General features: G+C 35.8%; 1 pseudogene; it reads right to left on the reverse strand.

Moving 5' to 3' along the window:
* Positions 1 to 1307: 1307 nt before the first annotated feature.
* On the reverse strand, positions 1308 to 7326 carry LOC138857339 (uncharacterized; annotated as a pseudogene).
* Between the last annotated feature and the right edge of the window lie 11018 nt (positions 7327 to 18344).

The raw sequence follows: 18344 nt of genomic DNA on the forward strand, positions 1-18344 counted from the left end.
CAAGGGCTTGTTAAATACTGTTTGATTGCTTTGCCAGCATTTTGTTTGCTCGCACGAGATTTGTTTGCCTTTGTGCACCAAAATTTTTGCGCTATTATTTTTGCTCGCTCTTCGCACATTTTTATGGCTGTTGGTATATATATGTTTAAGTTTAATAGACGCTGCTTTGTACACAACACAGCAAATCTAAGAATCGTTTGATGCATTAAATTGCTCTTTGATAATCACTTATTGCTCTATTTATAGTGGGTTGCTTGGCAAATTTGCGGCGTACTAATTATTTTTATTTTTTTTACACAAGTTTTAAAACTTAAAATCTTTTTACTTTACTATTGTAATTTGTATTTGCGATTTTTTGAACCGATACTCGTTTAATTAAACAATTCGTTCAATTACAGGAATCCCGCTTAATTGGACTACCTATTCAAATAAAAAAATTCATATGTGCACTTTAAGTGTTTATTTAGTTTTGGAGGATTATTTTCTTTCTCTTGCTCCTTAACTTCAGCACCAGATATAAAATCAGCACCCTACAAAATATTAGGTCCAGAAAAAGTTCGTTCGGTTTTTAACTAAGAGATGACGTTAATGTCCATAATACAAGTGTTACGTGTTGCATCATGTCATACTATACTGCGCTGAAAACGGGTTTATTCGCGCTAAAAGTTTGTCTTGGACGGTTGATTGACTCAGTACGCTGTGAGCGCTCGTCAAAGATGGACACCAGCAAAGAGAAAATCGCTATATTTTACAATTTTTCTTCGATCAAGGCGAAAAAGCAGCAAAAGTGGCTGAAAAAATTAATTTAGTTTTGGACCCGATACTGCAAACGAACGTGTAGCACAAAAGTGGTTTGCTAGGTTCCGTTCCGGTAATTCGATGTCAAAGATGCACCACGCATCGGGAGGATTGTCATAGAAATAGTGGATAAAGATAAGCCAGAAAACCGTTTGAACCATTTGCATAACCATGGATACAAAAAGCAGCTCGATATTTGGGTGCCACACTAACTAACGCAAAAAAACATGATGGACCGAATTTCCATCTGCGAATCGCTGCTGAATCGCAACAAAATCGACCTGTTTCTGAAGCGGATTGTGACTGGCGATGAAAAATGGGTCACTTACGACAACGAGCTCGGGGAAGGTGACCAAGACCGGATTGATGCCAAGGAAGGTTTTGCTGTGTGTTTGGTGGGATTCGCAAGGAATCATCTACTACGAGCTGCTCCCCTATGACCAAACGCTCAACTCGGCCCTCTACTGCCAACAACGCTTGAAAGCAGCACTCATCCAGATGAGGCCATCTTTGATCAACAGAGGCCGAATTGTGTTCCATCAGGACAACGCCAGTCCACACACGTCTTTGGTGACGCGCCAGAAGCTCCGGGAGCTCGGACGGGAGGTCCTAATGCACTCACCTTACAGTCCGAACCTGGCACCAAGTGATTACCATCTTTTCCTGTCCATGGCGAACGCGCCTAATGGTGAGAAGTTGACCTCAAAAGAGGCCTATTAAGCGGGAAAATTTACACGTATTTTGTATGTAATATATTGTTGACCGTTCAGATGATACAAAATCAATAACCGGGGGTCAACGGGGATACTGTATATCGAAATTTTTAATATTAATTCCAATAAATGAAGCCTAGATGTATGTAGGATTCTTTTCCTTTTATTAAGTAATTTATATTTCGCCGCTTGATGAATTTCTTCAAATTGTACGCCAGTTTTCTGACGCTTTGTTGACTTTTCGTTAAACTAGAGTCAGTCCATAGTTGTATTTTGCCTTATTAAGTTCAGTAACGTAGTCTTTCTTTTATTTCGGCAATTAGTCTTTCGTCTGTCATCTTAACTCGGCACTTCATTCGGCCATCGTGGTGTCATTCGTCCTCCTTGCCCGGAATTACATTGTCCTATTCTTTCGTATATTTTAATTTGCTCTTTTAAACCATTCTTAGCCTGATACAACATAGACTTATTAAATTTAGAATCTGGTACTGCTTCTATGAAATAATCTGTTATGCTTGCTTCATCTAGACTAATCTGTTTGCCTATCTCCATGAACTGATACAAATACTCCCGAGAAGTTTCATTTGCTTGTTTGCGGCGATTTTTCAACAAATTATGTACACCTACAGAAGATAGTGTTGGGTCACCCTAATGACATTTATCTGTGCTCCGGATAAAATACTGTCATAGTTCTCATTTCATAGGATTTGTAAATTCAATTCACTGCTTACATTTATACACACGTACACATACTTGCATTGTACTCATAAATCTCTTTTTTATTATTTGCTTAAACTTTGTAAAGAGAACAATATGTATAAACATATGATCACATTTTAAAATAAATCACTCGATAATGAATTTCTAACAAGGCCATAGCAGTCGATGGAGATGTTGTACGGTTTTTATATCATGAACAGGGTATATTAAGTTTGCCACGAAGTTTGTAACACCCAGAAGGAAACGTCGGAGACCCTATACAATATATACATAAATGATCAGCATAATGAGATGAGTTGATTTAGCCATGTTCGTCTGTCTGTTCGTCTGTCCCTCTGTCTGTGTATATACAAACTAGTTCCTCAGTTTTTAAGCTATCGATCTAAAATTTTGCACCTGTCCTTTTCTCACAAAGAAGCTGCTCATTTGTCGGACCACTATAGCATATAGCTGCCATACAAACAGAACAATCGGAATCAAGAGCTTGTATGGAAAACTCTTTCATTTGACGAGGTATCTTCACGAAATTTGGCATGGATTATTATTTAAAGCAACAATGTAATCTCCGACGAAATTATTGAGATCGGATTACTATAGCATATAGCTGCCATACAAACTGAACAATCGCAATGAAGTGCTTATATGGAAAACTCTTTCATTTGACAAGTTATCTTCACGAAATTTGGCATATATTATTATTTAAGGCATTTATTTAATCTCCGAAGAAATTGTATAGATCGGATGACTATAGCATATAGCTTCCATACAAACTGAACAATCGGAATCAAGTGCTTGAATGGGAAACTCTTTCGTTTGACGAGGTATATTCACGAAATTTGGAACGGATTATTATTTAAGGCAACAATGTAATCTCCGAAGAAATTATTCAGATCGGATGACTATAGCATATAGCTGCCATACAAACTGAACAATCGGAATGAAGTGCTTGTATGGTATTGACGAGGTATCTTAACGAAACTTGGCATAGTTTATTATTTAAGGCAATAATCTAATCGCCAAAGAAATTGTATAGATCGGATATCTATAGCATATAGCTGCCATATTAACTGAACGATCGGAGTAACGTGCTTGCATGGAAGATTTGTTTATTTAACAAGGTATCTACACGAAATTAGGCACGAGTTATCGCTTAAGGCAACAAATTATTCTCCGCAGAAATTGGTCAGATCAGATCAGTATATAATATAGCTACCATACAAATTGAACGTTCGAAATTAAGTTCTTGTAAGGGGCCTTTATATTTGTGAAGCTATTATAGCTTCGGTGCAACCGAAGTTAACGATTTTTCTTGTTACTTTGGTTATTTTGCACGTCGCCGTTGACTGCACACCCCCAATTATTATAATCTTTAAAAAAGCAAGAAAAATGCTCCAACAGATAGTTTGCACCCGACCTGTTCTATTAATAATTTTAAGTGTTTCCCAACTGTTTATATTGCTTTGGCTTCTAACAAAAAGCTTAGCGGCGCCACGAATAACATAAACAAATCTCTAGAGGTCATTCCATTTAACAATATCAGCGTTAATTTCAAATTCTTTCAACCACCCTCAAATATCAAGGGACCCTTCTCCTGGGAAAATACTAACGCAATCCCCTAAAAAATTTAGTGTAAACTGTTGTTGCTGCCTGACGCACTGTAAAGACTGTCCGTTATTAGTTTCACTAAAATAATAGTTTGTCTCCCCCGTAAATTATATGATTTTCGGTTCTCTTCCTGTATTTTTAAAATATTTTCTTTGGTTATTTGTCGGAACGTTTGACGATCTTCAGTTAGTTCATTTATTACTCTTCTTTATCCTCTTATAATTCCTTTAGCTCTGGCATGTAGGAGACTGTTTCGTAATTCGCGGTGGTGTATTGTTTATAAATTGGTCAATGTTATACCAATTAGTTGTGTCTCTGTACATGACATAGACAACATATGTATGTAGGTATAACAATTTTATGAATTCTCTCCACTTGCCCGTTACCTCTTGGTAATATTGACAAATTCTTTAAATAACATCTTTTCTCTTAAGGGTCATACAATGGCGGAGTTTTAATATTTTTTTTTTGAAAATCTCAGAAATTAATCTTTAAATCTGTATTTTTAAAACAGAACAAAGTTTGAATTAAAAAAAAAAATTTTTATATAGAAAAAACATTATTGAAAATATGCCTTTTTTTACCCGACGAAACCCATGTAACTCCTTAAGGCCTCTATGGTTGCCAGTACTTCTAACTCATACGCCGGATAATTATCAGGCTTCGTATTCCTACTCATATATTGCACCGGGTGTAACTGCTGATCATCCGGATTTTTCTGTAACAGAATTGCCCCATTTACTAGCATCTGTATGTACCTCAGTAGTTGCTTTTTACGAAAATAATTATAAAACTGGTGCTTTTTGTAATTTAGCTTTTAGTTGGTCGAATGCTGTCACATGCTCTTCTCTTAACTTAAAAACAGAATCTTTTCTCAAAAGGTCTGACAAAGGTCTAGATATTGTTGCATAATCAAATACAAAACGGTGAAAAAATGACGTCAACCCCAAAAACCTCTGTAACAAATTTCGTATAGCAGTCGTCTTTTCTTCCGATATTTTAATAGTACCCCTTCTTATTATGTACCCAAGAAACTTGAAGGAACTTACATTTTTTTCATTTAATCCTTAACCTGTATGACTCACTAACTCTTAAATCTTCTTTTAATTTCCCAATGGACTCTATCTCTTCAATTGCGGGGATAATAAAGTCATCCATATCTGTAACCACGGTTCCCTTCTGAATCAACGTAGGGAAACACTATTTACATAACGAAAAAACACAGCTGGTGAGTTCGCTATACCAAATGGAACAACTCAAAACTCATACTGACCATTATGGGTTACAAAAGCGGTAAAGATTCTGAATCTACTGGCACATGAAAAAATCCGTCTCGACCCTCTTGGGCTCACACAGTAGACTTGACGGACACAGTAGCCAACGAACAAATATTTTATTATTGTCGGAAGCATGGATAAATAATGAAGAAGCTGTGAATGTGCCGAACTTCGATTGTGTCGTCCATTTCAAACGTCCCAATGTAAGAGCTGGTGGGGTAGGTGTCTACCATAACTCCAGTGACTGAATAAATATCGTCACTCCACATTTGGATATAAATTTACAATAAATTAACTAGTTGGCTGTGAATGCTGCAGTAGTTGGAGATATTTGTGCGGCCGAATGTGTCATAGACAGCGGATAGAGTGACAGAGTGGCAATGATTGTTCTCTACATCACTCCGAACCAGAGAATTAACGATATAATAAAATTCATAGGGTGTGCAGCAGAATTAGGAAAAGATTTTCACACTATGCCAATGATTTTAGGCGATGATTTTAATGTCAATTTTGCCTTGGAAGAAGCTCAACCCCTTGTACAATATTTAGAAAGTAAATTTAGTTTAAAAATGAATAATAATCCCAAAGACTGCAGCCAAATCAGGCACGATAACAGATGCAATTTTTTCAAGATATTTAAATAATTTACAATCACGAGTTTTCATTTTACATTTTTTATACCACAAACCAATTGTATCTTTTCTTGAACATGAAAGTATGGAAGTGAATGAATAGATTTTTTGTAAATGGAGGCGAAAACATTAACTATATTTTTTCATTAACCTAACACCCTTAAAAATAATGAATAGTGGCTTCTGTTATTAGGAAAATATTTCTATCTCATAAAACTTGCTGGATAGGGTGAGTATTTTCATTTCAAGTGCCTATCGAGATCCTTGAAGTTTTATTTCTATCGCCTAGCTTTCTAGGCTGTTTGGTTTTGTAAATAACTTTGCCTTCTGTTAATATTTACATCTTTTAAAATAGCTTTTCCTATCATACTTGCAATTTGAATGTCTTATTCTCTGACCAAATGAAATGAAATGTTTTTAAAAATAAGTATAAAATGATCAGAACTTCAAATTGTCTCAATCACATTTGAGCAAGCAGTATATAACTCTCTTTTCTCATTACTGAGTTTGGTTTGAGTACATCACAAAATTTTGAAATGCAATTCTTCCCTTACACTGTTAACAAATGGCTGAAAACTTTCATTTCACTCGGTTCAATTTTTACTTCCCTTAATCTCTTGCTTTTGTTGCCTTTGCATTCGAACGAACGATGCCCATTCTCATTGCATTTAAAACATTGTGGGCATTGAGCTGCCAAATGAGCTTTGTCTTCGCACTTAAAACATCTTCTTTTGCCTTACTTAATAATACATTTCTATCCTTCCTTGCTTCGTTTGCTATTTTTACTTGCCCGGATTTATATTGTCCTATTCTTTGGTATATATTGAGTCACCCTAACGGATAATAAAATACTGTCATACAAGTAGTTCATAGGATTTGTAAATTCAATTTACTGCTTACATTTATACACACATACACATACCTGCATTGTACTCATAAATCTCTTTTTTATTATTTGCTTAAACTTTGTAAAGAGAACAATATGTTTAAACATATGATCACATTTTAAAATAAATCACTCGATAATGAATTTCTAACAGGGCCATAGCAGTCGATGGAGATATTGTACGGTTTTTACTTTGGTTCTTTTGCACGTCGCCGTTGACTGCACACCCACACACAAGAAAAATGCTCCAACAGATAGTTTGCACCCGACCTCGTCTATTAACTATTTGAAGTGTTTCCCAACTGTTTATATTGCTTTGGCTTCTAACAAAAAGCTTAGCGGCGCCACGAATAACATAAACAAATCTCTAGAGGTCATTCCATTTAACAATATTAGCGTTAATTTCAAATTATTTCAACCACCCTCTAATATCAAGGGACCCTTCTTTCGGAAAAATACTAACGCAATCCCCTAAAAATTTTAGTGTAAACTGTTGTTGCTGCCTGACGTACTGTAAAGACTGTCCGTTATAGTTTCACTAAAAATCTTCATCAAATTTATTCACTAGCCCTATTTGCCGATAAGTTGTAGTGCCGAAGAAATCTGCCCCACATCTGTTCACGTTTTTGATCTAACTCCCTCAACTTCTCTTTTAGTCCTGTGACCGTTAAAGTCGTTATTTCGTCTATGTCCATTTTGGTGATAACAATATACATAATAGCATACACAATACTAAATACTGTTACAATTAATGTGAGTGTAATTTCTTCGTGTTTTTTTCTTTAAAAAATTATGTTTTTTTTAATTTTGTATACGTTCTTTTTTTTCACTGTATTGCCAACGTTCGTTTTGTTCTCATTTCTTACTTTGTCTTTACATATTTATCATTCTCGTCTTAAGCTTTTTAATTGTACTTTCCAGTACAGATACCTTCCACCTCGTCGTAAAGTTTTTGTGTTATAATCTCAACTTAAGTCCAAAATCACACGGATGTAATAGAATTTCATATGCAAGTGTACCTCTGAATTTACAAAAATATTTTTCCAAATAATGCTGGTCATTGTTAATGAAAAATTGTAAAGTTGGAAAAGTGTGAGCGTCTATATTTGCGTGTCTTCCTTACATATTAAAAACTTATATTATATATATTTTTTGCTGGTCCTCTTACAACAGAATTTTTCATTTAAAAACAAAAAGTTAGCTTTGAATATGTAGTTAAGCTTCTCAGAAAGTAACCAAAACATTGACCGATATTTTCGGTAACCAATATTCGTTCATTGACTCCTTGAATTGCATCAGATGTGGCCTGAATACTTTCTTGAAAATAAATGAAATTTGACAAAGCAATTATTAGTAAACAATACCTACCTACCTACCTACACTTTGAACAGTTTCAATAAATCGTTCGTGTCGAGATCGGAAACAACAACACCCACCATTTTTTTTTTTTGTTTTATTATTATCCACTACAATTTATAACAGAATAACATCGAATTTGATGTCTTCATCTAAGGTCTGGGTGAACTCTTTTGGCACACAACTAAAAATAAGTCATTACTAAAAGGACATATGCACATATGTGTTTCTTATGGTTTATAGTATCGGTACTACAATTAGATTGCTAAGACATTGCCGATTGTACAAATCCACCATCATGGGGAAATACAAAGTTATTCGGTTCAAATATTTCTGTTGCTGCGAGTATACCTTGCGATCTTTCTTTCCGCGGTATTTGTATACTCTTGCAACATGCTGCTACAGAGTATAATAGTTTTGTTCATATAACAGTTGTTTGTATCACATTTAACTGATCGAGATAGATACATGTTGAGACGAGTGGAAATCGGAGTGACTGTCTGTCTGTCCGTCCGTGCAAGCTGTAACTTGATGCATTTTTGTACACATGTGGTGTGTTGGCGGAAATTTCGGTATTGTAGATGGGCGTAATCCAATCCTTGCCACGCCCACAAAACGCCTTTCATCGAAAATGTATGAATTGCCAAAACTAAGCCGTAAATTAATACTATGTTCGCACCGACACAAAATTCGTGTTTTCATAGACAAAAGAGGTTTTCACGCGAAAACTTGTGTTTTCATCCATACAAAATCTGTTAAACGAAAACACAATTTTCGCTGAAAACCCCTTGAAAACTTACATTCCATTCGTTATAATCGGTGCCTGCTCTAGTTTAATCGATATTATTTGAAGACATATTTTGCCAGCCTTAAATGTCAGTTGACAATTTGTTTACATTCCATAATTGGCCTAAACGTACCCTACAAGAAACTGCCGATGAGTTCACCAATACAGTCACATTTGATATGTCAGTACTGTTAATTTACATTTGCATTTTTATACTCTCGCAACCTGTTGCTACAGAGTATAATAGTTTTGTTCACCTAACGGTTGTTTGTATCACCTAAAATTAATCGAGTTAGATATAGGGTTATATATATATAAATGATCAGGATGAAGAGACGAGTTGAAATCCGGGTGACTGTCTGTCCGTCCGTCCGTCTGTCCGTCCGTCCGTGCAAGCTCTAACTTGAGTAAAAATTGAGATATCTTTATGAAACTTGGTAGACATGTTTCATGGTACCGTGAGACGGTTGGTATTGCAGATGGGCGTAATCGGACCACTGCCACGCCCACAAAACGCCATTAATCAAAAACAAATAACTTGCCATAACTAAGCTCCGCAATAAGATACAAGACTGTTATTTGGTACACAGGATCACATTAGGGAGGGGCATCTGCAGTTAAAATTAATAGGTTTAATGTGCATATCTCCTAAACCGCTAATGCTATAATAACAAAATTCACTGGAAGCAAATGTTTTTAGCACTTCTATTGACGGTGTGAAAATAGTTGAAATCGGGTGGCAACTCCGCCCACTCCCCATATAACGGTACTGTTAAAAACTACTAAAAGCGCGATAAATCAAGCACTAAACACGCCAGAGACATTAAATTTTATCTCTGAGATGGTATAAGATGACTTTATAGGAACCGCGTTCAAAATTAGACAGTGGGCGTGGCACAGCCCACTTTTAGGTGAAAACCCATATCTTGAGATCTGCTCAACCGATTTCAACCAAATTCGGTGCATAACGTTCTTTTTATGTTTCTATGTCATAGTGCGCAAATGGGCGAAATCGGACTACAACCACGCTTACTTCCCATGTAACACCATTTTCAATTCCATCTGATTCTTTCACATTCCACTATGCAAATCAGGTAAAAATGATTATATCGGGGTAAAACTTTGCGTGAATAATGCAATTAAAGTATGCCACCTTACGGCCAAAAATTGTCTAAATCGAACCAAAACTGTTCAAACCCCTAAGTACTAAATATGTGGACCCCAGTGCCTATAGTTGACCTTCTACCGAAAATATCAGTCAATCCACAAAGAAATCTCAAACGAGTATACCATTTGACCTTGCGAGAGTATAAAATGTTCGGTTACATCCGAACTTAGCCCTTCCTTACTTGTTAAATTCAGAATTATCCACTGATTGGAGAAAGACGTACGCAGAGCTATTGAGAGGAGGAGATGGCATCAAACTCACACACATACATTTGTTTACATCAGTTTTTTCACAAGGCTCTTAACAAAATGGTTGTTCTGCGCGCTGGCAAAATTTTTTCAGCTATGACTGTCATATTACCCATCAGATGACAGTCACTGTTCTTGTAGGGTACATAGCAAATGTAAACAATTGTGTTTTCAAGAGGATTTCAATTCGGTGCGAACATAGTATAGAATACAAAACTGTAATTTAGTTCAATGAATCACACAAGGAAGATGCGCCTGTGAAAATTTTTAAAAAGTGGACTTGGCCCGCCCCAAAATAGGGCTTGACGGCTTCGTTAACAAACAAAATTGTCGCTATTGGGGTGAGTCAAATCCTCGTATGGTTCAGGAAAAGCAATTGCATCCCCAAAAATTTACCGTTTGGGCCGATTGTATGGCGGCATTCTTATTACTTTCGGAATGAGACACAAAATGCCGTTACCATCAATAGGGAGCGTTATTACACGAAATTGACCGAATTATTTCCCAGAACTTAATGAAAACATTAATTCCAGCCGAAGTGCTAACTACGCCCACTCCCTATATGACGGTTTTTGTTAAAAACCACCCACATTGGACGATTGACGTCACATATCTCCGGACCTACTCCACAAATTTCAACTTCGGTAGGTAAAATTATCCTAAAATTCTTATGGTGCGAAAATAGGAGAAATCAGATGACAACCACGTCTTCCCATATAAAACAACTTTAAATTCCATCTGATTCTTTCACTTTCCAGTATACAAATCAAGTACCAATGAATATATTGGGATACAACTTTACAGAAACAGTGCCTTTAGGGTATCCCATCTCAAGTTTAAAAAGTTTCAAAATCAGAGAATATCTGTTCAAGACCCCAGATATCGAAAATGTGGACCCCATTTGCCATGGCTGACTTTTTACCGAATATATCGTTCAATGTGTGAGATATATAATTGAATTTCGGAGATAATCTTCTCCAGACTATAGTATGTCTGTATATATACAAGACAGAGGTAACCAATTCATTACTACACTTGCAAAATTGCGTCGAGGAGGCTAAGAATGTTTGGAGCACACCAACTTAAAGAAAATAACGGCCAACACTGCTATTAATACGCAGAGGACTGTCATCTCGTAAGTTCGAGAATACGTAAATGTCTACTATGAGAAGCCCGATTTATGAATGCTGTGCTGCAGTTCTACGGCTTGCAAAATGACTTAAGCCCCACCAATTTTACAACAAAATTAAAAATGGCGGAAAGTGGGGCTAAAGTCATTTTCGTGGGGATTAATTATTTTTTTTTAGTGGGGATTCTGTCATGTAAGAACCCCCACGTTTGGTGGGGCTTAATTCATTTTGATTGGTGGGGATAAAAGCATTTTCGTGGGGTTTAATTCATTTTAATTCCGTGATCTTTTATAAAAATAAAACAAACAGTTAGCAACGTAAAAATATAATACTTTTCAAATTTTATTTAATTGTTTTGCTTTCTTTCTCCATATTTTCGTAAGTCTCCGTTACAAAAAACTATTTGATTAAGTATAACATTATAGCTATAGTACTTGTGAGCGTTTGGAGAATTTTCCAGCCATAAGAGTAAATCTGATATTTTTTTGTAGTGAGTTTTTGTGAACGGTATCCATCGTATTAGTTGAAAGAGTTGCGACTCGCTGATTCCATTAACGAAAGCAAAAACACAAACTATTAATTGCGGCTTATAACTTTTTTTCCCAAAAAAAGGATCAATTATAAATCCAGGAACATGAGGAAAGTTTATAGTATCGCTTTTATTTAGTAAGATCTTCCTTGCGTTTATACGATTATTCTCTATTTGTTTCAATTTTTCTATATTTATTTTTATGCTGAATACGCAGAACTGTTTTTAAAAATCACTCTATTAAGATTGAATTGTCAAAGATTTTTCCTTTTACGAAAGGTTAAAATCACTAATAGTGCACATTTCGTAAAAGGAGAAACCATAATTTTGTAAATTATAAAATAATAGAAGGGAATTTTTCCTTTTACGAAAGGATAAAATCACAGTGTACATTTCGTAAAAGGAGAAACCATAATTTTGTAAATAATCATGAAAAAATCCGTCTCGACCCTCTTGGGCTCACACAGTAGACTTGACGGACACAGTAGCCAACGAACAAATATTTTATTATTGTCGGAAGCATGGATAAATAATGAAGAAGCTGTGAATGTGCCGAACTTCGATTGTGTCGTCCATTTCAAACGTCCCAATGTAAGAGCTGGTGGGGTAGGTGTCTACCATAACTCCAGTGACTGAATAAATATCGTCACTCCACATTTGGATATAAATTTACAATAAATTAACTAGTTGGCTGTGAATGCTGCAGTAGTTGGAGATATTTGTGCGGCCGAATGTGTCATAGACAGCGGATAGAGTGACAGAGTGGCAATGATTGTTCTCTACATCACTCCGAACCAGAGAATTAACGATATAATAAAATTCATAGGGTGTGCAGCAGAATTAGGAAAAGATTTTCACACTATGCCAATGATTTTAGGCGATGATTTTAATGTCAATTTTGCCTTGGAAGAAGCTCAACCCCTTGTACAATATTTAGAAAGTAAATTTAGTTTAAAAATGAATAATAATCCCAAAGACTGCAGCCAAATCAGGCACGATAACAGATGCAATTTTTTCAAGATATTTAAATAATTTACAATCACGAGTTTTCATTTTACATTTTTTATACCACAAACCAATTGTATCTTTTCTTGAACATGAAAGTATGGAAGTGAATGAATAGATTTTTTGTAAATGGAGGCGAAAACATTAACTATATTTTTTCATTAACCTAACACCCTTAAAAATAATGAATAGTGGCTTCTGTTATTGGGAAAATATTTCTATCTCATAAAACTTGCTGGATAGGGTGAGTATTTTCATTTCAAGTGCCTATCGAGATCCTTGAAGTTTTATTTCTATCGCCTAGCTTTCTAGGCTGTTTGGTTTTGTAAATAACTTTGCCTTCTGTTAATATTTACATCTTTTAAAATAGCTTTTCCTATCATACTTGCAATTTGAATGTCTTATTCTCTGACCAAATGAAATGAAATGTTTTTAAAAATAAGTATAAAATGATCAAAACTTCAAATTGTCTCAATCACATTTGAGCAAGCAGTATATAACTCTCTTTTCTCATTACTGAGTTTGGTTTGAGTACATCACAAAATTTTGAAATGCAATTCTTCCCTTACACTGTTAACAAATGGCTGAAAACTTTCATTTCACTCGGTTCAATTTTTACTTCCCTTAATCTCTTGCTTTTGTTGCCTTTGCATTCGAACGAACGATGCCCATTCTCATTGCATTTAAAACATTGTGGGCATTTAGCTGCCAAATGAGCTTTGTCTTCGCACTTAAAACATCTTCTTTTGCCTTACTTAATAATACATTTCTATCCTTCCTTGCTTCGTTTGCTATTTTTACTTGCCCGGATTTATATTGTCCTATTCTTTGGTATATATTGAGTCACCCTAACGGATAATAAAATACTGTCATACAAGTAGTTCATAGGATTTGTAAATTCAATTTACTGCTTACATTTATACACACATACACATACCTGCATTGTACTCATAAATCTCTTTTTTATTATTTGCTTAAACTTTGTAAAGAGAACAATATGTTTAAACATATGATCACATTTTAAAATAAATCACTCGATAATGAATTTCTAACAGGGCCATAGCAGTCGATGGAGATATTGTACGGTTTTTACTTTGGTTCTTTTGCACGTCGCCGTTGACTGCACACCCACACACAAGAAAAATGCTCCAACAGATAGTTTGCACCCGACCTCGTCTATTAACTATTTGAAGTGTTTCCCAACTGTTTATATTGCTTTGGCTTCTAACAAAAAGCTTAGCGGCGCCACGAATAACATAAACAAATCTCTAGAGGTCATTCCATTTAACAATATTAGCGTTAATTTCAAATTATTTCAACCACCCTCTAATATCAAGGGACCCTTCTTTCGGAAAAATACTAACGCAATCCCCTAAAAATTTTAGTGTAAACTGTTGTTGCTGCCTGACGTACTGTAAAGACTGTCCGTTATAGTTTCACTAAAGATCTTCATCAAATTTATTCACTAGCCCTATTTGCCGATAAGTTGTAGTGCCGAAGAAATCTGCCCCACATCTGTTCACGTTTTTGATCTAACTCCCTCAACTTCTCTTTTAGTCCTGTGACCGTTAAAGTCGTTATTTCGTCTATGTCCATTTTGGTGATAACAATATACATAATAGCATACACAATACTAAATACTGTTACAATTAATGTGAGTGTAATTTCTTCGTGTTTTTTTCTTTAAAAAATTCTGTTTTTTTTAATTTTGTATACGTTCTTTTTTTTCACTGTATTGCCAACGTTCGTTTTGTTCTCATTTCTTACTTTGTCTTTACATATTTATCATTCTCGTCTTAAGCTTTTTAATTGTACTTTCCAGTACAGATACCTTCCACCTCGTCGTAAAGTTTTTGTGTTATAATCTCAACTTAAGTCCAAAATCACACGGATGTAATAGAATTTCATATGCAAGTGTACCTCTGAATTTACAAAAATATTTTTCCAAATAATGCTGGTCATTGTTAATGAAAAATTGTAAAGTTGGAAAAGTGTGAGCGTCTATATTTGCGTGTCTTCCTTACATATTAAAAACTTATATTATATATATTTTTTGCTGATCCTCTTACAACAGAATTTTTCATTTAAAAACAAAAAGTTAGCTTTGAATATGTAGTTAAGCTTCTCAGAAAGTAACCAAAACATTGACCGATATTTTCGGTAACCAATATTCGTTCATTGACTCCTTGAATTGCATCAGATGTGGCCTGAATACTTTCTTGAAAATAAATGAAATTTGACAAAGCAATTATTAGTAAACAATACCTACCTACCTACCTACACTTTGAACAGTTTCAATAAATCGTTCGTGTCGAGATCGGAAACAACAACACCCACCATTTTTTTTTTTTGTTTTATTATTATCCACTACAATTTATAACAGAATAACATCGAATTTGATGTCTTCATCTAAGGTCTGGGTGAACTCTTTTGGCACACAACTAAAAATAAGTCATTACTAAAAGGACATATGCACATATGTGTTTCTTATGGTTTATAGTATCGGTACTACAATTAGATTGCTAAGACATTGCCGATTGTACAAATCCACCATCATGGGGAAATACAAAGTTATTCGGTTCAAATATTTCTGTTGCTGCGAGTATACCTTGCGATCTTTCTTTCCGCGGTATTTGTATACTCTTGCAACATGCTGCTACAGAGTATAATAGTTTTGTTCATATAACAGTTGTTTGTATCACATTTAACTGATCGAGATAGATACATGTTGAGACGAGTGGAAATCGGAGTGACTGTCTGTCTGTCCGACCGTGCAAGCTGTAACTTGATGCATTTTTGTACACATGTGGTGTGTTGGCGGAAATTTCGGTATTGTAGATGGGCGTAATCCAATCCTTGCCACGCCCACAAAACGCCTTTCATCGAAAATGTATGAATTGCCAAAACTAAGCCGTAAATTAATACTATGTTCGCACCGACACAAAATTCGTGTTTTCATAGACAAAAGAGGTTTTCACGCGAAAACTTGTGTTTTCATCCATACAAAATCTGTTCAACGAAAACACAATTTTCGCTGAAAACCCCTTGAAAACTTACATTCCATTCGTTATAATCGGTGCCTGCTCTAGTTTAATCGATATTATTTGAAGACATATTTTGCCAGCCTTAAATGTCAGTTGACAATTTGTTTACATTCCATAATTGGCCTAAACGTACCCTACAAGAAACTGCCGATGAGTTCACCAATACAGTCACATTTGATATGTCAGTACTGTTAATTTACATTTGCATTTTTATACTCTCGCAACCTGTTGCTACAGAGTATAATAGTTTTGTTCACCTAACGGTTGTTTGTATCACCTAAAATTAATCGAGTTAGATATAGGGTTATATATATATAAATGATCAGGATGAAGAGACGAGTTGAAATCCGGGTGACTGTCTGTCCGTCCGTCCGTCTGTCCGTCCGTCCGTGCAAGCTCTAACTTGAGTAAAAATTGAGATATCTTTATGAAACTTGGTAGACATGTTTCATGGTACCGTGAGACGGTTGGTATTGCAGATGGGCGTAATCGGACCACTGCCACGCCCACAAAACGCCATTGATCAAAAACAAATAACTTGCCATAACTAAGCTCCGCAATAAGATACAAGACTGTTATTTGGTACACAGGATCACATTAGGGAGGGGCATCTGCAGTTAAAATTTGCGTGGGCGTGGTCCCGCCTCTAATAGGTTTAATGTGCATATCTCCTAAACCGCTAATGCTATAATAACAAAATTCACTGGAAGCAAATGTTTTTAGCACTTCTATTGACGGTGTGAAAATAGTTGAAATCGGGTGGCAACTCCGCCCACTCCCCATATAACGGTACTGTTAAAAACTACTAAAAGCGCGATAAATCAAGCACTAAACACGCCAGAGACATTAAATTTTATCTCTGAGATGGTATAAGATGACTTTATAGGAACCGCGTTCAAAATTAGACAGTGGGCGTGGCACAGCCCACTTTTAGGTGAAAACCCATATCTTGAGATCTGCTCAACCGATTTCAACCAAATTCGGTGCATAACGTTCTTTTTATGTTTCTATGTCATAGTGCGAAAATGGGCGAAATCGGACTACAACCACGCTTACTTCCCATGTAACACCATTTTCAATTCCATCTGATTCTTTCACATTCCACTATGCAAATCAGGTAAAAATGATTATATCGGGGTAAAACTTTGCGTGAATAATGCAATTAAAGTATGCCACCTTACGGCCAAAAATTGTCTAAATCGAACCAAAACTGTTCAAACCCCTAAGTACTAAATATGTGGACCCCAGTGCCTATAGTTGACCTTCTACCGAAAATATCAGTCAATCCACAAAGAAATCTCAAACGAGTATACCATTTGACCTTGCGAGAGTATAAAATGTTCGGTTACATCCGAACTTAGCCCTTCCTTACTTGTTAAATTCAGAATTATCCACTGATTGGAGAAAGACGTACGCAGAGCTATTGAGAGGAGGAGATGGCATCAAACTCACACACATACATTTGTTTACATCAGTTTTTTCACAAGGCTCTTAACAAAATGGTTGTTCTGCGCGCTGGCAAAATTTTTTCAGCTATGACTGTCATATTACCCATCAGATGACAGTCACTGTTCTTGTAGGGTACATAGCAAATGTAAACAATTGTGTTTTCAAGAGGATTTCAATTCGGTGCGAACATAGTATAGAATACAAAACTGTAATTTAGTTCAATGAATCACACAAGGAAGATGCGCCTGTGAAAATTTTTAAAAAGTGGACTTGGCCCGCCCCAAAATAGGGCTTGACGGCTTCGTTAACAAACAAAATTGTCGCTATTGGGGTGAGTCAAATCCTCGTATGGTTCAGGAAAAGCAATTGCATCCCCAAAAATTTACCGTTTGGGCCGATTGTATGGCGGCATTCTTATTACTTTCGGAATGAGACACAAAATGCCGTTACCATCAATAGGGAGCGTTATTACACGAAATTGACCGAATTATTTCCCAGAACTTAATGAAAACATTAATTCCAGCCGAAGTGCTAACTACGCCCACTCCCTATATGACGGTTTTTGTTAAAAACCACCCACATTGGACGATTGACGTCACATATCTCCGGACCTACTCCACAAATTTCAACTTCGGTAGGTAAAATTATCCTAAAATTCTTATGGTGCGAAAATAGGAGAAATCAGATGACAACCACGTCTTCCCATATAAAACAACTTTAAATTCCATCTGATTCTTTCACTTTCCAGTATACAAATCAAGTACCAATGAATATATTGGGATACAACTTTACAGAAACAGTGCCTTTAGGGTATCCCATCTCAAGTTTAAAAAGTTTCAAAATCAGAGAATATCTGTTCAAGACCCCAGATATCGAAAATGTGGACCCCATTTGCCATGGCTGACTTTTTACCGAATATATCGTTCAATGTGTGAGATATATAATTGAATTTCGGAGATAATCTTCTCCAGACTATAGTATGTCTGTATATATACAA

This window comes from Bactrocera oleae, chromosome 5, assembly GCF_042242935.1.
Source record: "Bactrocera oleae isolate idBacOlea1 chromosome 5, idBacOlea1, whole genome shotgun sequence".
Classification (NCBI taxonomy): Eukaryota; Metazoa; Arthropoda; class Insecta; order Diptera; family Tephritidae; genus Bactrocera; species Bactrocera oleae.